General features: G+C 42.0%; 1 protein-coding gene and 1 long non-coding RNA gene across 2 annotated transcripts in view; one reads left to right on the top strand and one right to left on the bottom strand.

Moving 5' to 3' along the window:
* Positions 1 to 22232, bottom strand: part of hecw1a (HECT, C2 and WW domain containing E3 ubiquitin protein ligase 1a) — a gene marked incomplete at both ends in the record, with an annotated part of 185584 nt that overhangs the window by 56494 nt on the left and 106858 nt on the right.
* On the top strand, positions 8792 to 12140 carry LOC311238230. The gene is made up of 2 exons (XR_014620336.1): positions 8792 to 8882; positions 11214 to 12140. It is a non-coding gene; the product is annotated as an uncharacterized lncRNA (long non-coding RNA).

Raw genomic sequence — 22232 nt, 5'->3', positions numbered from 1 at the left:
CCGACTCGGGCTCGCCAAAGATAAACCGGCTCTGGCTCGGTGTAAAGGCCGAATGAGTGTTTTTTGTTATTTATTATTATTATTATTATTATTATTAGTATTATTATTATCATTATCATAATTTTTATCAATAGAAGGTTACAATTTATGGGAATGTAATGATTGAGGGGAATGTTATGATTGAGGGGAAGGTTATGATTCTGTGTAGCCTGTTGGGTGGACTCTGTGGCGCTGTGAGTGGATCACCTGCACCTGTCGGGTGATCGGGCACAGCGCAGCGGAGATCATTAGATAGGTGATAGGAATCAGCTGTTGGGCGGTAGCCGATGGGGAAACCATATGATTTTCTTACCGCTTCAGGACGCTTTCGGAAACTGTTTAGATTACACTTTAAGCAATTAGACCAGGTTATATGACGTTTTAGGATCACTGTGATCAACCCTCCCATGTAACCTACTTATTCTAATTAAATCGGGTCACCACATCGGTGTCTGATAACGGAGCTTAATGTGTGGAAAACTATTTCTTTGGACGTTGAGCGCGTATGGATTCACTCCCCGTCTACACCAAGAAGCGGCATTCTGGCATGTTGCCGCTACACTCGGCAATGGTTTGCGGCGTCGTTTCTTGCGCTAGCCTCTTGTTAGCCAGCATTGCCTTAATAGCTTTGAGCTAAGGATCTTTGCCGATGCATAAAGTATTGTTTATAGTGCATTTCTTGCCACCTTATAGCATTTGTACATTTGTATGACCGTCTATAATGCTCCCGTTTTTCCGGACGTTTTGGTAATGATTTTCACTATAAAATCATATTTCTAAATGACAGGAAGTTGATAAACTGGCCGGAATAGCTTTGAGCTAACGGATCTTTGCCGATGCATTCCATTCTAAACGTAACGTTAGTTGTTCAAAACATTACCCGTCTATATAATTTGTTCCTCAACGTTATATAGACAGGTCATGTTTTGTAAACTAACGTTATGTTTAGAATGGAATGAATACGGGTCGGGAAAGATAGTTAGCTCAAAGCTAATCCGGAAGGACAGCTAACAGTAGCTGCTGTCTAACTGTGATGCATTTTCTGTTTGCAGTCCAATGTTCACCAAAACACACACCCACACACTTATAATTTGTTCCTCAACGTTATATAGACAGGTCATGTTTTGTAAACTAACGTTATGTTTAGAATGGAATGAATACATGGGTCGGGAAAGATAGTTAGCTCAAAGCTAATCCGGAAGGACAGCTAACAGTAGCTACTGTCTAACTGTGATGCATTTTCTGTTTGCAGTCCAATGTTCACCAAAACACACACCCACACACTTATAATTTGTTCCTCAACGTTATATAGACAGGTCATGTTTTGTAAACTAACGTTATGTTTAGAATGGAATGAATACTAACACAACACAGACTGCAGCTCCCCAAGCTAACACAAGCTAACACAACACAGACTGCAGCTCCCCAAGCTAACACAAGCTAACACAACACAGACTGCAGCTCCCCAAGCTAACACAAGCTAACACAACACAGACTGCAGCTCCCCAAGCTAACACAAGCTAACACAACATGGACTGCAGCTTCCCAAGCTAACACAAGCTAACACAACACAGACTGCAGCTCCCCAAGCTAACACAAGCTAACACAACACAGACTGCAGCTCCCCAAGCTAACACAAGCTAACACAACACAGACTGCAGCTCCCCAAGCTAACACAAGCTAACACAACATGGACCGCAGCTCCCCAAGCTAACAGAAGCTAACACAACACAGACTGCAGCTCCCCAAGCTAACACAAGCTAACACAACACAGACTGCAGCTCCCCAAGCTAACACAAGCTAACACAACATGGACTGCAGCTCCCCAAGCTAACACAATCTAACACAACACAGACTGCAGCTCCCCAAGCTAACACAAGCTAACACAACACAGACTGCAGCTCCCCAAGCTAACACAAGCTAACACAACACAGACTGCAGCTCCCCAAGCTAACACAAGCTAACACAACACAGGTCATTTGGACATTCTTTCGATGCCATTATGAATGACTAGCAATCTGTCGGAGTCGATGAGAGCTTTAATTTATGTCATTTAGTCATTTATTCAAAATGCCATTCCAGAATCCGTTCCTATGAGACAGTTTTAGTTCAATTCTGCACTAATGCCAACTGTTTAACATGAGTATGCAACAAGCTCATACTGGCTGCATATCTGTTCTACTGTCTATCTAGAAGCTCATACTGGCTGCATATCTCTTCTACTGTCTTATCTAGAAGCTCATACTGGCTGCATATCTCTTTCTTATCTAGAAGCTCATACTGGCTGCATATCTCTTCTACTGTCTTATCTAGAAGCTCATCTGGCTGCATATCTCTTCTACTGTCTTATCTAGAAGCTCATACTGGCTGCATATCTCTTCTACTGTCTTATCTAGAAGCTCATCTGGCTGCATATCTCTTCTACTGTCTTATCTAGAAGCTCATACTGGCTGCATATCTGTTCTACTGTATCTAGAAGCTCATACTGGCTGCATATCTGTTCTACTGTCTCTAGAAGATCATACTGGCTGCATATCTGTTCTACTGTATAGAAGCTCATACTGGCTGCATATCTGTTCTACTGTCTTATCTAGAAGCTCATACTGGCTGCATATCTCTTCTACTGTCTTATCTAGAAGCTCATACTGGCTGCATATCTCTTCTACTGTCTTATCTAGAAGCTCATACTGGCTGCATATCTGTTCTACTGTATCTAGAAGCTCATACTGGCTGCATATCTGTTCTACTGTCTCTAGAAGATCATACTGGCTGCATATCTCTTCTACTGTCTTATCTAGAAGCTCATCTGGCTGCATATCTCTTCTACTGTCTTATCTAGAAGCTCATACTGGCTGCATATCTCTTCTACTGTCTTATCTAGAAGCTCATCTGGCTGCATATCTCTTCTACTGTCTTATCTAGAAGCTCATACTGGCTGCATATCTGTTCTACTGTATCTAGAAGCTCATACTGGCTGCATATCTGTTCTACTGTCTCTAGAAGATCATACTGGCTGCATATCTGTTCTACTGTCTCTATATAGAAGATCATACTGGCTGCATATCTGTTCTACTGTATCTAGAAGCTCATACTGGCTGCATATCTCTTCTACTGTCTTATCTAGAAGCTCATACTGGCTGCATATCTCTTCTACTGTCTGTCTAGAAGCTCATACTGGCTGCATATCCTTTCTACTGTATAGAAGCTCATTGGTTTGTAAATTGACTAGATTTTCTAGAGATTTTTAGTTTTTAATTGTATGTTTTGTAATCTGTATCTGTCGTTACCAGTTAGTCGTGTTACTTTGCTCGTATTCACTGTTCTGGTGGTTCTAGTTGTACGCCTGGATCTGGTGTTCTTTGACCGTGTCCTATATGCCCTGTAAATAATATGTACAGATACCGAGATGTCACAAATATGTTACCTGTTACCTGTTTATTGCACAATGTTGTTTTTTTATTGGATTCTATTATATGTTGTACCACGTATTGCACATCGTTGCGGGCAAGACCACCCGCATTTCATTGTATACTTGTATGCCGTGACAATTAAAACTCTTGACTTGACTTGACTTGACTTGACTTGACCCTGCTACACTTCATCTCAAAACAAACTGGTCAGACTACATGCTTGACCTTACTCCTAGAACCCACCTCGCCCCTGCCCATGTGACAACGGCTTAGACGACAGAGTGCAGCAACTTGCAATGGGCCTGTCTACAAGATACACTATACACGATCAAGGTACCCATATATGTGTACATATCAAAATACTTCCCAAAGGTCAGTGAATACCACGACCACAACACCATAGAGGGAGCTCCACAAATCATGTTAAACCCAGATTCGGCTCAAACAGGAACACGTTTAGCAATTATGCCACATCAATGTGGAACGCCCTACCCAAAGCTGTAAAGGAATGTGAATCACTACCCACTTTCAAAACCACTCTCAAAGAACACCTACGGGAGACTGCAATTCGAAACTGGCCCCTGTAAATGTCCTAACCCAACCCAATGTACAGTCAATTACCAAACATGGTTTTGTCAATATGTACAGTTGCTTGTGCAGTTGTACAGTGTCCAGTGTCCACCCCTACCCAACCTACCCAACCCCCCCCCCACTCCACCCACCCCCCCACCTATAATGTATACGTTTTCATAAATGTATAGCCGTATATCCTGATGAATTGAAAATGGGGGACCCTGATGCAAGACGAAAGTATTTCTCTGGTCTGCATCCCCTTAACAATTGTGTGTATTGAGCTGTACTGTATTGTACCCATTCTGCAATCTGTTAATAAAGTTTTCAATCAATCAATCAAAACCGTGGTCAGTCTGTGCGGAGAAACAAGGATCCGAGCATGGTTGCCAGATCGGATTAACAATATCCGAACCGCCCATTATTATCAAAGGTCTGTCAGATGAAGGCGGACTCTCAAATCTGGCAACACTGATGCGTTGCATTGTGGGGGATCCCGGTTTGAAATTTGAATTGAAGCGCGCAAGAGATCTGGACCACGTCGTGAGCATTGCAACTGTTGCATCTTCTCCTCAGGTAATTGTGTGCAACACATATATTTTATTATTTATAAGTAATGCGTGCCGCTGATATAAATGAGTGCTGTTTAGTCTGTGTTTTCAGTGACTACTGTAACGTTATTAGCTCGATATTATGAAACTGCAGCGGGGTAAACTACCGGAGCTGCTAACTGGCTAACGGTATGACTAGCTAACGTTGCTATACTGTACCCGGAGCTGATAGCGTTATGACTATGAGAGCTAACTTTTGTTAGCTTGGGGAGCTGTGGTCCGTGTTGTATTAGCTTGTGTTAGCTTGGGGAGCTTACTAACCCTACTGTCATGCACTAATAAACTAACCTACGCTGTAACACGCAACACTTTGATGAATATTGTTACTCAGCTGATAGAGTTGTAATAAAATATATAATTTCATTGTTGCAAATACTGTTACAGTGCTGGATCTCATCAATGAGATGAACGCAGAAGACGGCTCAAGAACAACTACTTCAAGTGGTCGTAAGTGATGTATACAGTTTTTTATTGTGTGTGTGACTGTGTATGTATATATAATATATACTTTTTAATCTGGGACATCATTTCAAAGAGTCATCCTGTAATGCCCTCTCTCCCCCTCTCTCTCTCTCTCTCTCTCTCTCTCTCTCTCTCTCTCTATATGGGTAACGCATGTATTCCTGGTAACCTGCCCCATTTCTAAGCCATATAACCCAGGACGTTATACGAACAACATTAAAATCTTTTCTCATGTCAAGAATGATTGTTATAGATGCCAAATAATTCACCTTAAAAAAAATACATCATGTAATGAGGGATGGCGGACCTCTAAAGTTGACCTAAGTTACCGGGAATACCAATTCACTATCTCCTCCAATTTAAGAGAGAATTAAAATGTTTTGGTTGTTTTGTATACCATAGTTCTCCCCGAGTTATCTCAAGAGAATTCAAATTTAGCTGAATCTGAAGGGAAAATCCGGGTATGGGATATGAGTCAACATAGTTCATGACCTTCAATTGATAACAAACATAAAAGGCTTAATTTTCATGGCAGATGCATGATATGTTTTGGGCATGATCTTGGCACCCCAATGAACAACCAAAATGAGTTTCGTCTTTTGTGGCCAATTATTTGAGGAGATAATTACGTTTCACATATTGATCCCAGGTTACCGCGAATACCTATCCTCACAATTCCAGATAAACACTTAAATCTCCTATTTGACTAAAGATTGGTGAGATTTTATTTTTGGAAATCATAACATCAATAATAAGGGTTAGGTGTAAACCAGAATTACTAGAATGTGTTGTGTTTTGTCTGTTAAAATGAGCAAAAACAAGGAAAGGGTATTCCCAGTAACTTAAAAACAAGTGCAAAAAATACAGTTCTAGAACAAGTATTTTAATTTTTTCTATATTCAAGAAAGTGGAAAGGAACCCAACATTTTCAATTGTCTGCACACAATCGTTGTTTTGTTATTCACCACCATGCCCCTAGTCAGTCTACACCACCATGCCCCTAGTCAGTCTACACCACCACCATGCCCCTAGTCAGTCTACACCACCATGCCCCTAGTCAGTCTACACCACCACCATGCCCCTAGTCAGTCTACACTAGCAACCTGCGCCTAGTCAGTCTACACCACCATGCCCCTAGTCAGTCTACACCACCATGCCCCTAGTCAGTCTACACCACCATGCCCCTAGTCAGTCTACACCACCACCATGCCCCTAGTCAGTCTACACCACCATGCCCCTAGTCAGTCTACACCACCACCATGCCCCTAGTCAGTCTACACTAGCAACCTGCGCCTAGTCAGTCTACACCACCATGCCCCTAGTCAGTCTACACCACCATGCCCCTAGTCAGTCTACACGACCACCATGCCCCTAGTCAGTCTACACCACCACCATGCCCCTAGTCAGTCTACACCACCATGCCCCTAGTCAGTCTACACCACCATGCCCCTAGTCGGTCTACACAAACCTGCCCCTAGTCAGATATGCTTACTTTTGGTTAGGCCTCCAAATTAAGATAATCTGGACAAACCTGTCAGATTTTCTGATTTATATGTAGACCGGTTTGAGTTTATTGTAGTGATGTTACTGTGTTTCAAAATCTCAGATATTAACTTGTTAAGTGTTTGTTTTTTTACAGTATGTAAAACCCTACTGTCATGCACTAATAAACTAACCTACGCTGTAACACGCAACACTTTGATGAATATTGTTACTCAGCTGATAGAGTTGTAATAAAATATATAATTTCATTGTTGCAAATATACTGTTACAGTGCTGGATCTCATCAATGAGATGAACACAGAAGACGGCTCAAGAACAACTACTTCAAGTGGTCGTAAGTGATGTATAATTTTTTTTTATTGTGTGTGTGACTGTGTATATATAATATATACTTTTTAATCTGGGACATCATTTTCAAAGAGTCATCCTGTAATGCCTTCTCTATCTCTCTCTCTCCCAAGACGGTCAAGATCTAACGTATTCTCGCTCTCTCTAGGTTCATGGCCACTAATGACTTCAGACCTTCAGAAGGACAGTATGCTGGATGAGGAAGGTCTTGGCCATGCTGCGATGGCTCCTAGAAGACAAGAACGGAGAGGTGCTGGACCTGGCTGTCAAATGGTTTGTAATGCTACAGTATATTGTATGTAGTTGTGCATGACATGGACTAAATTAGAGGTCCTAGATATGCAAAATAATATTGAGAATCACTGGCCTTAGACTATCTACTAACGTATTCTCGCTCTCTCTCTTTAGGTTCATGGCCACTAATGACTTCAGAGCTTCAGAAGGACAGTATGCGTGTAGCTTATTGCCAGCGGAAGAGTGCAAGAATGCTTCCGCATTCGTCACTGCACGCCAGTACGGTAATGCGCCTTTCCTTTCGCCCCGCTCAGACAAATGCATGTAGTACATTGCAACACAACGCAGCATTTCCGCGTACATTGCAACGAATCACTTGGAGTTTGAAAGTGATCTCAGAAGAAACTACTCAACCTCAGCTGTCTTTAACTAGCAGGACGCTAGTGGGCTAGTCGCTAAAATATATATCGTTTTATATATAATTGTACCAACACAGATATTAGGCAGTACACACATTGTCCTGCAATACATACAGTGAATGCACAGCTACATTCGCCATATATTTCTATCGCTGCTGCGGTCTACAGTGAAATGCAATATTATTATTATTATTGTAAAGATTATCACTACAATCGCAGCCTGGAGAGGCAATGTTACAAGTGTACGAGGGTTGTGTGCAAAGAGCACAGCCTCTCAATTTGCACAACGTGCACAAAATAATAATTGTAATGATCTTTACAATAATAATAATATTGCATTTCACTGTAGACCGCACCAGCGATAGAAATATATGGCGAATGTAGCTGTGCATTCACTGTACATGTATTGCAGGACAATGTGTGTACTGCTTAATATCTGTGTTGGTACAATTATATATAAAATCGATATATATTTGAGCGACTAGCCCACTAGCGTGAAGGGGCTCCTTTCCTCAGAGCAGCCCGCTTGTATCACCACGCTCGGCGCTGCTGCGATGGTGCAGGAGGTTGCCTCGCTAGTGGGCTAGTCGCTCAAATATATATATCGTTTTATATATAATTGTACCAACACAGATATTAGGCAGTACACACATTGTCCTGCAATACATGTACAGTGAATGCACAGCTACATTCGCCATATATTTCTATCGCTGCTGCGGTCTACAGTGAAATGCAATATTATTATTATTGTAAAGATCATTACAATTATTATTTTGTGCACGTTGTGCAAATTGAGAGGCTGTGCTCTTTGCACACAACCCTCGTACACTTGTAACATTGCCTCCAGGCTGCGATTGTAATGATAATCTTTACAATAATAATAATAATATTGCATTTCACTATAGACCGCAGCAGCGATAGAAATATATGGCGAATGTAGCTGTGCATTCACTGTACATGTATTGCAGGACAATGTGTGTACTGCCTAATATCTGTGTTGGTACAATTATATATTTTAGCGACTAGCCCACTAGCGTCCTGCTAGTTAAAGACAGCCGCGGAAATGCTGCGTTGTGTTGCAATGTACTACATGCATTTGTCTGAGCGGGGCGAAAGGAAAGGCGCATTACCGTACTGGCGTGCGGTGACGAATGCGGAAGCATTCTTGCACTCTTCCGCTGGCAATAAGTTACACCCGGACAGTATGCTGGATGAGGAAGGTCTTGGCCATGCTGCGATGGCTCCTAGAGGACAAGAACGGAGGTGCAGGACCTGGCTGTCAAATGGTTTGTAATGCTACAGTATAAATTATTGTATTACATCACACTCACCATCAATGACTCCACCATCACCCCCTCCCCCCTAGTCCGCAACCTCTGTGTCATCCTCGACCCCACCCTCTCATTTGACCCCATGTCCGCTCCATTGTCAAAACTTCATATTTTCACCTCCGCAACATTGCCAAAATCCGTCACTGCCTCTACCCCCTGCTGCTGAATCCCTCATACACGCCTTCATCTTTTCCCTCCTGGACTACTGTAACTCCCTCCTCACTGGCATCACCTCCCGCTCCCTCCATAAACTGCAGATGGTCCAAAACTCAGTTGCCCGCCTCCTCACTAACACCCGGTCCCGCGAACACATCACTCCTGTCCTCCACTCCCTCCACTGGCTCCCGATCAAGGAACGCATTAACTTCAAAACACTACTCCTCACCTTCAAAGCCATCCATAGCCTGGCCTCACCCTGGTCTTAAACTTTTTACACCAAGAGAACGGTGGGGAGAGAATATATACATATGATGGGGAGAGAATATATACATACAGTGGGGAGGAGACTGTACATTAGGAGGGGGTGGTTGGGAGAGAAATATACATATAATAGACAGTCTCCTCCCCACCGTATGTATATATTCTCTCCCCACCATATGTATATTTCTCTCCCACCCACCCACCCCCTCCTAATGTACAGTCTCCTCCCCACCGTATGTATATATTCTCTCCCCACCGTATGTATATATTCTCTCCCCACCATATGTATTTTCTCTCTCACCCACCCACCCCCTCCTAATGTACAGTCTCCTCCCCACCGTATGTATATATTCTCTCCCCACCATATGTATATATTCTCTCCCCACCATATGTATATTTCTCTCCCACCCCCTCGTAATGTACAGTCTCCTCCCTACCGTATGTATATATTCTCTCCCACCCCCTCCTAATGTACAGTCTCCTCCCCACCATATGTATATATTCTCTCCCCACCATATGTATATTTCTCTCCCACCCCCTCCTAATATACAGTCTCCTCCCCACCGTATGTATATATTCTCTCCCCACCGTATGTATATTTCTCTCCCACCCACCCCCTCCTAATGTACAGTCTCCTCCCCACCGTATGTATATATTTTCTCCCACCCCCTCCTAATGTACAGTCTCCTCCCCACCGTATGTATATATTCTCTCCCCACCATATGTATATTTCTCTCCCACCCCCTCCTAATATACAGTCTCCTCCCCACCGTATGTATATATTCTCTCCCCACTGTATGTATATTTCTCTCCCACCCACCCCCTCCTAATGTACAGTCTCCTCCCCACCGTATGTATATATTTTCTCCCACCCCCTCCTAATGTACAGTCTCCTCCCCACCGTATGTATATATTCTCTCCCCACCGTATGTATATTTCTCTCCCACCCACCCCCTCCTAATGTACAGTCTCCTCCCCACCGTATGTATATTCTCCCCCCAACGTATGTATATATACCGCCATCTTTCTCCCGGGTTGGTGTGATCACATGACTGACAAAGCCGTGCAGTGATAGGCCAGAAGTCAATTCGATTGCATCCAGGCGCGATTGCTTATCCTGTCTGGGTAGCCCGGATGATGGTTTTTTGATCGAATTTTATACACCGCAATTATGCATCGAATTTTTTTTACATTGAATTTTATTATACATTCGAATTTTTTACATTGAATTTTTATTTCACATAGGTAAATTCAGAGCAAAAAAATTCAGATACATGATTTTCAAAGTAATTATTTTCAATGCTATAAATTCGGTGTCTGAAAAAATTCAGATACATTTTTCAAAGTAATTATTTTCAATGCTATAAATTCGGTGTCTGAAAAAATTCAGATACATGTTTTCAAAGTAATTATTTTCAATGCTATAAATTCGGTGTCTGAAAAAATTCAGATACATGTTTTCAAAGTAATTATTTTCAATGCTATAAATTCGGTGTCTGATAAAATTCAAAAATCAGATACATGTTTTCAAAGTAATTATTTTCAATGCTTTAAATTTGGTGTCTGAAAAAATTCAGATACATGTTTTCAAAGTAATTATTTTCAATGCTATAAATTCAATTCAGATACATGTTTTCAAAGTAATTATTTTCAATGCTATAAATTCGGTGTCTGATCAAATTCAAATACTTCTGTCACTCATTTGCTTCCATACTGGCTCTTGTTGTATTTTGTTATCTTGCTTTCCTTCTCTCTCCTCTCTCTCTCTTCTCTCTCTCTCTTCTCTCTCTCTATCTCATCCTCTTCTCTTCTGTCGTTGAATTTGTGGTTCGTTCTTTTTATTTGCCTTTTTCACTTTTCGTGTAGGGCAGTGAGTGGAAGTCCCATCCCCTCCACGTCGGGGACCAGCACGCCTCGCCGGGGCCGGCGACAGCTCCCCCAGACCCCCGCCACGCTACGCCCCCACGTCACCTATTCCCCCGTGGTCCGTAAGGCTATGCCCACGCCTCCCGGGGTGCCCCAGGGGCGCCTCCCGGCCCGGCCCCCTGGCGCTTTTCTCCGGAGCCCCCCCCAGGGGCCTCCCCCTGCCGGCCCCCCGCCACCCCACCATGGCTCACCTCGTCAGGGTCGCCACCCGCCACCTCGCTGGGGTGACGCGGGAGGAGGGGGGTCTCCATGGAGGGCGACGGTTGCTTCTACAACCAGGACTACGAGCCACGCCACGAGCCGCCCGCCTATGAGCAGAGCCCCGCATAACATTGGGGTCTTGTGCTTGGCACTCCGAGCATGGCACTAACACTGTCACGGTTAGGAGTTTGATTCCTGCTGGGGCCACCCGTTGTGAATGATGTATACAGTCATTCCAAAGCACTTTATGTCCTAGTAATAGAGCTGTGCTATAGAGATGCTGTCATTCATTCATAACTAAACCAAAAGACATTTATAAACAACGTCTTACTAAATGCAGGCTTTCATTTACAACTGAACGGCCATATCACTCGTTTTTGTATTAATTCTCCTAAAAAATGTTGCTAAGCTAGACTAACATGAAAGTTTAAGTGAAAGTACACACTTGAGTAAAAGTCAAAGTTTCTACTTTTAAATGTACTTAAGTAGTAAATTGAACTTTTTTTCTGACTGTCTATATTCTTCTGATAGCAGGTGTTTAATCAAAGATCCCCTGTGGGAGAAGCTGTTGCAGGGGAACAATGGGTTAATTTCATTGGAGGCTTTGTCGTTGGGTTCAGAGAGGAGGATGTGATATTTTTTTGTTAATAAATGTTTAAATATCTATTCAAGTTGTCATTTTTAACTGGAAAAAGTAGCATGTATGGGGGTAATTGTTACTTTACTTGATATTTGAGCTTCACTGCAGAATGGTGTATATTGTGTACAATGTGCACATACACTGAGAATATATTTCAGTGAGGTAGGAGACAGCATGTAAACTTCTGAATTGTTCAATGCGGGACATGCCAATACTCCATTGGTAAAGGGAAGGGTCCTTAAATATGTGGCATTGTATTACTAATCAACCATTTCCTACTGTATTTCCGGTAATGTATGGTCATAGGCAGATAGTGGAGTAGCTCTGGCAGAATACTGGGTACACAGTAAATTCCGCAAAGTAAATTTGACTCAAACTGAGTACATTTCACTCAAACTGAGTAAAATTTCTTTACTCAGTTTGAATCAAATGTACTCAGTTTGAGTCAAATGTACTCTGCGGAATTTACTGTGTAGTACCATTGCATTGGCAGTGTCGGCTAGGCTTCGGGCAACCAAACCTGGCCCAGTGTGTGTGGGTCGCATCTGGGCTGCTTTAGGCAACCCGACGTTCACCGCTTCCGGCAACCCCGGACATGGCCCAGTGTACTCGGGCCGGAATCGGCCAGTCAGTCATTGCCGCCTACTCGGCCGATCCGGACGTTCACCGCTTCCGGCAACCCCGGACCTGGCCCAGTGTACTCGGGCCGGAATCGGCCAGTCAGTCATTGCCGCCTACTTGGCCGACTCTGGCAGCCGGACTTGGGCCGACTAATTTCTTCCGGCCTGCCGGATACAGGCCATTAATGGGCCGGAACTTTTTGGCCACCTGGGAAAGAGTATGAAATAGTTGCAGACCTTTTAAATACACAGTTGGCGGCTGGTTAATGTGGGGCACCTGGTTGGAAAATAGTTTTCAAATTGTATTTGGTTAATTTCTGTTTATTTTGAGATGGACTCTTATTTGACCAGCTTATTGAGAACTCCACTGGTTTGGATTCATAACCAATTGCAAAGTTTTGCTGCTTGGAGTTCTAATAATAATTACTGGACCGTGGAAGGTAATTACACACAACACATGTGAGGCGACAAAACACAAACTCATTTCATAATGATGTACTCTGAAAATATGTGAATGTCCCCGAGTTTGGTGACTAGTATGGGGGGTTATGGTGTTAAAAGCTGAACTAGTCGATGAACAGTAAGGAAGTAGGTAAAGGCGTCCATAGGCCCACAGTTGATGCAGTTGCTCACATCCTCCACACTGCAATATACTGAAGAATAATGATTATTTGTGTCATTTCAGGCTCCGAGCATCAACATCACCAGAGATGTTGCCATTCTGGGCTTGGTGATGTACCTTGGGGAATCTACAGATCAGCTCTTAAAGGAGTATGATGTAATTTAGAGCTCATGTTAAAAGAGAGAAAAGGGTTGGGGGCAACTTTAAGCCTGATGATGTTTTGTGAATACGGCCATTGGTTTTCTTGTCCAAAGGTTGGAAGGAAGGAATTTGGGAGATGTTCAATTATAGGACCTTCTCCTGTGGCTGTACAGTCTAACATTTCTTGCCCTTTCAGGATGCTGATGGAGATGGTGTGTCGCAGGACCTTGCTGTACAAACAACAAAAATCTACACGATCAAGAAGGAAACATCAGAGGGTCCCGACGACATCGGTATCGTCATAGAGGGCGTGAAAGTTCTGACTGCTCTGGGTAATTTCCCATGGGCTTGCTCCATGCTAGTTGGGTTGGCATATGCAGTGAATCTTGCCTATCCCAAGAAACTAAGGTACACAGAATTAAAGGCCTTTACATTTTTCTAACCTACCTTGAGAGAACCTGTGTTATTTATGCCATTTTATTTGGTCTTCTTCCTCTCTTTGATCTCAGGTACACACTCGAAGTCTTCCAGAAACTCTTCCTGGAGCTGGATTGGACAAGGCTGTCTCCAAAAGTTACCAACCTCAAGAATACGCTACTGGCTTAAGAAAGGTGACCCTTGCAGAGTGAAATGGAAAAGTCACTGTCAAAAATAACATTGTTTCCTTCAAGTTTTGGTTAAATGTGAGTTTCAGTGATCCGGTTACTGTAAGTAGTTGTTTCATCTCAGATTTGTCCAAATAGCCATACTTATTTGAGCGGAGAGGCTTTATGGTTTTGAATATTGGCACAGCACAGTTCATTTATAATGTGCACCTTGTGTACACTTTACCTTGCGGGGTGAGGCAAGGTCAAGTGTTGGGGCATTTTTATAATGTTGTGAGACTGTTGTCCATTTCATTTTAAGCACCTGACATTGGTTTTCTTCCTCTCTTTGGTCTCAGGTACACACTCGAAGTCTTCCAGAAACTCTTCCTGGAGCTGGATTGGACAAGGCTGTCTCCAAAAGTTACCAACTTCAAGAATAAGCTACTGGCTTAAGAAAGGTGACCCTTGCAGAGTGAAAGGGAAAAGTCACTGTCAAAAATAACATTGTTTCCTTCAAGTTTTGGTTAAATGTGAGTTTCAGTGATCCGGTTACTGTAAGTAATTGTTTCATCTCAGATTTGTCCAAATAGCCATACTTATTTGAGCGGAGAGGCTTCATGGTTTTGAATATTGGCACAGAACAGTTAGTTTATAATGTGCACCTTGTGTACACTTTACCTTGTGGGGTGAGGCAAGGTCAAGTGTTGGGGCATTTACAATGTTGTGAGACTGTTGTCCATTTCATTTTAAGCACCTGACATTGGTTTTCTTCCTCTCTTTGGTCTCAGGTACACACTCGAAGTCTTCCAGAAACTCTTCCTGGAGCTGGATTGGACAAGGCTGTCTCCAAAAGTTACCAACTTCAAGAATAAGCTACTGGCTTAAGAAAGGTGACCCTTGCAGAGTGAAAGGGAAAAGTCACTGTCAAAAATAACATTGTTTCCTTCAAGTTTTGGTTAAATGTGAGTTTCAGTGATCCGGTTACTGTAAGTAATTGTTTCATCTCAGATTTGTCCAAATAGCCATACTTATTTGAGCGGAGAGGCTTCATGGTTTTGAATATTGGCACAGAACAGTTAGTTTATAATGTGCACCTTGTGTACACTTTACCTTGTGGGGTGAGGCAAGGTCAAGTGTTGGGGCATTTACAATGTTGTGAGACTGTTGTCCATTTCATTTTAAGCACCTGACATTGGTTGTCTTCCTCTCTTTGGTCTCAGGTACACATTTGAAGTCTTCCAGAAACTCTTCCTGGAGCTGGATTGGACAAGGCTGTCTCCAAAAGTTACCAACCTCAAGAATAAGCCACTGGCTTAAGAAAGGTGACCCTTGCAAAGTGAAAGGGAAAAGTCACTGTCAAAAATAACATTGTTTCCTTCAAGTTTTGGTTAAATGTGAGTTTCAGTGATCCGGTTACTGTAAGTAGTTGTTTCATCTCAGATTTGTCCAAATAGCCATACTCATTTGAGCGGAGAGGCTTCATGGTTTTGAATATTGGCACAGAACAGTTCGTTTATAATGTGCACCTTGTGTACACTTTACCTTGCGGGGTGAGGCAAGGTCAAGTCTTGGGGCATTTACAATGTTGTGAGACTGTTGTCCATTTCATTTTAAGCACCTGACATTGGTTTTCGTCCTCTCTTTGGTCTCAAGTACACATTCGAATTATTCCAGAAACTCTTCCTGGAGCTGGATTGGACAAGGCAGTCTCCAAAAGTGACCAACCTCAAGAATAAGCTACTGGCTTAAGGAAGGTCAAGTGTTGGGGTGGGGGTGAGGGGAGGCAAGGTCAAGTGGGGGGTGTGGGGTTATGTTGTGCTTAATTTTTATGTTTAAACTTGCAATAAACTTGCAATAAAATGTTTTGATTTTGCATAATACATGTTTACCTGGTATTCTTTTTAATATGCATGGTAATCTGTTGACCCAATTCAAGTAAACCAAGCACCGCAAGAAGACATGATATTGGGTATAGAAATGAAGAAATTATGGGAACAGTGACATTCGGTGTTATTGAAGTCCTATAATGCCAATTAAAATACATTTGCATTATTCATTAGAGCAGGTAAATAAGAATTGCCATGTGTTGTAAATAATGTGTTTACACAGTAAATTTCGCAGAGTAAATTTTACTCAAACTGACTCAGTTTGAGTAAAATGTACTCAGTTTTAGTAAAATTTACTCTGCGAAATTTACTGTGTAGTGTTTACTTAAAAAAATTAAGTTAACTAAGGGAAACTTCATATAATTGAATAGATTTACTTAAAATAATTAAGGCAACAAAGGGACACGTCATATAATTGAATAGATTTTAATCACATAAGTTTGATTAAAATGTATTGAATAAGTGTACTAAATTTAAACCAAAAACTTAAGTGCATGTTATTAATAATAACAGTTCAAATGTGTTGGATTTAGTAATAACATGCCAAATCATGAGTTAATATATAGCCCAATTTCTTTTTGCAAGTTCAACTCAATTTCACAAGGGAAATTGATTTAAATGTACTTAAAATGTTGGGCTATATTAACTCATGATTTGGCATGTTATTACTAAATCCAACACATTTCAACTGTTATCATTATTAACATGCACTTAAGTTTTTGGTTTAAATTTAGTTCATTTATTCAATCAATTTTAATCAAATTTATGTGATTAAAATCTATTCAATTATATGACGTGTCCCTTTGTTGCCTTACTTTTTTTAAGTAAACACTAGTCACATTATTTACAGTGTATGTTTTGCTCCTTGAGTGTAAGGTTTTGATAATTGTGTAATACTTTTGATTTGAGTGTTTATGCAATTGAAGAAAACTGTAAAGACTATAGATGAACTGTTTATTTCTTTTGTACATAGGCTGTGCATATGTTTGTTTGTTTGTTTATTTGCCTCTTGGACCAGATCAATGTTTTATCTGGCTAAATAAAGGTTAAATAAATAAATAAATAAATAAGAAACTGATGATTTGGTCCTGTTAACTTTGAATTTTCTATGGGGACTGAGTGCCCAGATCCCTCTCATGGACATGGACCTCACTTTGAGAACCTCTAATGATTCTAGTTCTTCAGTATTCATCTCTAATTACTCTAAAATTGCGTATTTCTGTGTAAAAAAAAGAAATACCAACATTCTTTCTAACCCTAAAAACGCCCCTGGGCTGCATGTTGAGTTCACCTGCTAAATACTCTCTATGTGACTGCTGCATGTTGAGTTCACCTGCTAAATACTCTCTATGTGACTGCTGTGTGTTGAGTTCACCTGCTAAAGACTCTCTATGTGACTGCTGTGTGTTGAGTTCACCTGCTGAAGACTCTCTATGTGACTGCTGTGTGTTGAGTTCACCTGCTAAATACTCTCTATGTGACTGCCAGTGGCGGACTGGCCATCGGGACGTTCGGGACGAATCCCGATGGGCCGGAACCAAAGTGGGCTGGTCAAAAAAAAAAAAAAAAAAAAAAATTCTAATTTTTTTTTTTTACTTTTTTTTTTTTTACTTTTTTTTTTTTGTCAGTGTGTGGGCCAGTGTGTGGGCCACTAATGTGGGCCGGTGTGTGGGCCAGTGTGTGGGCCAGTGTGTGGGCCAGTGTGTGAGTCGGTGTGTGGGCCACTAATGTGGGCCGGTGTGTGGGCCAGTGTGTGGGCCGGTGTGTGGGCCGGTGTGTGGGCCGGTGTGTGGGCCAGTGTGTGGGCCGGTGTGTGGGCCAGTGTGTGGGCCAGTATGTGGGCCGGTGTGTGAGTCGGTGTGTGGGCCGGTGTGTGGGCCAGTGTGTGGGCCAGTGTGTGGGCCAGTGTGTGAGTCGGTGTGTGGGCCACTAATGTGGGCCGGTGTGTGGGCCAGTGTGTGGGCCGGTGTGTGGGCCGGTGTGTGGGCCGGTGTGTGGGCCAGTGTGTGGGCCGGTGTGTGGGCCAGTGTGTGGGCCAGTATGTGGGCCGGTGTGTGAGTCGGTGTGTGGGCCACTAATGTGGGCCGGTGTGTGGGCCGGTGTGTAGGCCAGTGTGTGGGCCAGTGTGTGGGCCAGTGTGTGGGCCAGTATGTGGGCCGGTGTGTGGGCCGGTGTGTGGGCCGGTGTGTGGGCCAGTGTGTGGGCCAGTGTGTGAGCCGGTGTGTGGGCCAGTGTGTGGGCCAGTGTGTGGGCTAGTGTGTGGGCCAGTGTGTGGGCCAGTGTGTGAGTCGGTGTGTGGGCCACTAATGTGGGCCGGTGTGTTGGCCAGTGTGTGGGCCAGTATGTGGGCCGGTGTGTGGGCCGGTGTGTGGGCCGGTGTGTGGGCCAGTGTGTGGGCCACTAATGTGGGCCGTAGGGTTGCCACCCGTCCCTTAAAATACGGAATCGTCCCGTAATTGGAAACTAAAAGACCCGTTCCGTATTGAACTGATACGGGACGCCCTTTGTCCCGTATTTTAAGGTTGCCAGTTTAGTGAGAGAAATAAGCCAGCCGACCTACAAAAACAAGCAAAATTGTGTCCAAAAGTTGCGGAAAATAAACAGACTTGGCAACTCTGGTATGATGGGCGTGCGCTCAGCAGCTCACCGACCAATGAGAATTAGCGATTTCGCGTTGCTAAGAAGAGTTCTGTGCCGTTGTGCCAATCCTCCGTCTGCGCGCTGCATGATTTCTTTTCGAAGACGCTTTGAAAATGTCTACAGCAGACACTGTGACCTTAAACTTTAAGTATGACTAAATGCTTTCTTGACTATATATAGTAACTGTTCCAAAATGCATAGATTTCTATGTATTTTAGGGGTTTGGGGGGCTAGCTCTTTTTAATATAAATGTCATAGATTGTTTTATTTAGATTTCATAGATTTCTATGCATTTCAGGAGTTTGGGGGGCTGGCTCCCCAAAATAATTAAATAACATAACCCTAAGCCTAACCCTAAAACCGAAATAAAGTTAAAAAAAAAATAGTGACAAAATCGCCCATTTTCGCCCAAAAAACGCCCCAAAACTGCAACAAAAAAATGTGCGCGCGCTACGCGCACGCTCGATGATAGGTGTCCCTTATTTCTATTGATCAAAGGTGGCAACCCTAGTGGGCCGGTGTGTGGGCCGGTGTGTGGGCTGGTGTGTCTGAATGTCCCGGGCTGAATTTGTGTCCCAGTCCGCCACTGGTAACTGCTGTGTGTTGAGTTCACCAGCCAAGGACATGACTCTTGTCTATGTGACTGCTGCCTGCATGTGCAAATTATTGGATATTTTATCTTGCATCTTCATGTGAAAAATCGAATTAAAGTATTGAAATGTATTTAATTAATACACTTTTTATTCAAGAACAGACAGTATGCAGCATATTATGTCTCTTAGTTTTAGCTTTTACATTATCATAGATTTACATTATTTACATTATCCACACTTTCCTGTTGTTCTTTCTTCTTCTTCTTCTTCTTCTTCTTCTTCTTCTTCTTCTTCTTCTTCTTCTTCTTCTTCTTCTTCTTCTTCTTCTTCTTCTTCTTCTTCTTCTTCTTCTTCTTCTTCTTCTTCTTCTTCTTCTTCTTCTTCTTCTTCTTCTTCTTCTTCTTCTTCTTCTTCTTCTTCTTCTTCTTCTTCTTCTTCTTCTTCCCTGGATAATAAGCATATTCAAGTATAAAACATAACTGTGTACAGTATCCACACTTTCCTGAATTCATGTTTGAAATCAAACTCATCCCTAGTGACCGGAGCCTTTCTTTTTCTTATCCTTCCTGTTCTTCTCCTTCTATTTATTCTCCTTTTTTTCCTTCTCCTTCTTATTCTTCTTCTCCCTTTTCTTCTCATACTACTTCTTCTTCTCATTTTTCTCCTGCTTCTTCCACTTCTAATTCTCCTTCTCCTTCTTCTTCTCCTTCTTTTTCTTACATTTTTTCTTCTTCTTCCCCTTCTTCTTCTTTTTCTTCTCCTTTTCTTCTCCTTCTTTTTTTTGTTCTTCTTCTCCTTCTTCTCCTTCATCTTCTTCTTTTTTTCCTCCTTCATCATCATATTCTTCTTCTCCTTCAACATCATCTTCTTCTTCTCCTTCATCATCATCTTATTCTTCACCTTCATCATCTTCTCCTTCATCATCTTCTTCTTCTCCTTCAACATCATCTTCTTCTTCTCCTTCATCATCATCTTATTCTTCACCTTCATCATCTTCTCCTTCATCATCTTCTTCTTCTCCTTCAACATCATCTTCTTCTTCTCCTTCATCATCATCTTATTCTTCACCTTCATCATCTTCTCCTTCATCCTCTTCTTCTTCTCCTTCAACATCATCTTCTTCTTCTCCTTCATCATCATCTTATTCTTCACCTTCATCATCTTCTCCTTCATCAGCTTCTTCTTCTCCTTCAACATCATCTTCTTCTTCTCCTTCATCATCATCTTATTCTTCACCTTCATCATCTTCTCCTTCATCATCTTCTTCTTCTCCTTCAACATCATCTTCTTCTCCTTCATCATCATCTTCGTCTTCCCTTCATCATCATCTTCTTCTTCTCCTTCATCATCATCATCTTCTTCTCCTTCATCATCATCTTCTTCTTCCCCTTCATCATCATCTTATTCTTCACCTTCATCATCTTCTCCTTCATCATCTTCTTCTTCTCCTTCAACATCATCTTCTTCTTATCATTCATCATCGTCTTCTTCCCCTTCATCATCATCTTCTTCTTCCCCTTCATCATCATCTCATTCTTCACCTTCATAATCTTCTTCTTCCCCTTCATCATCATCTTATTCTTCACCTTCATCATCTTCTCATTCATCATCGTCTTATTCCCCTTCATCATCATCTTATTCTCCTTCATCATCACCATCTTCTTCTCCTTCATCATCTTCTTCTCCTTCATCATCTTCATCTTCTCCTTCATCATCTTCGTCTTCTCCTTCATCATCTTCTTCTCCTTCAACATCATCATCTTCTTCTCCTTCATCATCATCATCATCATCATCATCATCTCTTCTCCTTCATCATCATCTTCTTCTCATTCATCACCACCATCTTCTTCGCCTTCATCATCTTCTTCTCCTTCATCATCTTCGTCTTCTCCTTCATCATCTTCATCTTCTCCTTCATCATCTTCTTCTCCTTCAACATCATCATCTTCTTCTCCTTCATCATCATCATCTTCTTCTCCTTCATCATCATCTTCTTCTCCTTCAACATCATCATCTTCTTCTCCTTCATCATCATCATCATCATCATCATCATTATAGTGGCTATTTACAAACAATTTTGTCTTTCGTATTTGCCACTTCCACTCCGTGGATAGCTTTAGTCTACGCGCACATAATAAAGATTCTGATCCATCCTTTGGCTGTCACAATGAATCAATCATTTATTTCTAATAAGCAAAACAAACAAAACTCGTATATCTAATACATGCGTGCGTTGCGTGCAGTGCGTCTGTGCGTGCGGTACAAAAACTGTTTGCCTTCCCGATCCACGTCTCCCACGCAAGCCACCACCCCTTATCAAGGTAAACTACACAGGTGGATAGCTCAGGTAGGTCTCTTTAAAGGGAAAGTGCACATAGTTTCAAATAATAAGAATAGTTACAATAAGATAATCAGTGTAAATAATATCATTATTTGTCAATCAAATTATCAGTTTTCGTTTTCATATTTCATAATCCATAAAGCATTTTCATAATTCAAATAATTGCATGATACAAACTCAAAGATTAAATAACTCAAGAACGGCTCCTACAAGCCGGCCTCTAATTGTCCATTATCCTAAAAAGGGACAATTATTCTATGCAAATATGTTAACAGGAGCCTGAACATGTCTTTATATAGTTCATGTAGGAATAGAAATATTCCAAAAAGGGGGTATGTTCCACGAAAAAGCGTATAATCCACAAAAAAGGTATAATCCACAAAAAGGTATAATCCATAAAAAAGGTACAATCCATAAAAAAGGTATAATCCATCAGTGTAACAAAGGTTCGGGCATTGCCCTCGAAAAGGAAAAAACAAACAAGCGCGTGAAGAAGTCAGTAGGGGCTAGTCAATGTCAGTCAATCTGCTTCTTTCAGCAAGCATAGTTTGCTGATGGGCCTTTCTATGATATTGTACTTGGTCTTGACCTTTACCTTGCGTACATGCCCTCTGCTGTCAGGCATTGTCTCTTCCACCTCTTCCACCTCTTCCTCTTACACCCAAAATTACTGGGTTTAAGGCAACGG

The sequence above is a fragment of the Notolepis coatsorum genome (genome assembly GCF_963971535.1).
Source record: "Notolepis coatsorum genome assembly, chromosome: 12".
NCBI lineage: Eukaryota > Metazoa > Chordata > Actinopteri > Aulopiformes > Paralepididae > Notolepis > Notolepis coatsorum.
The sequence above is the reverse complement of the archived record's forward strand: the minus strand, read 5'-3'. Positions and strand labels throughout refer to the sequence as shown.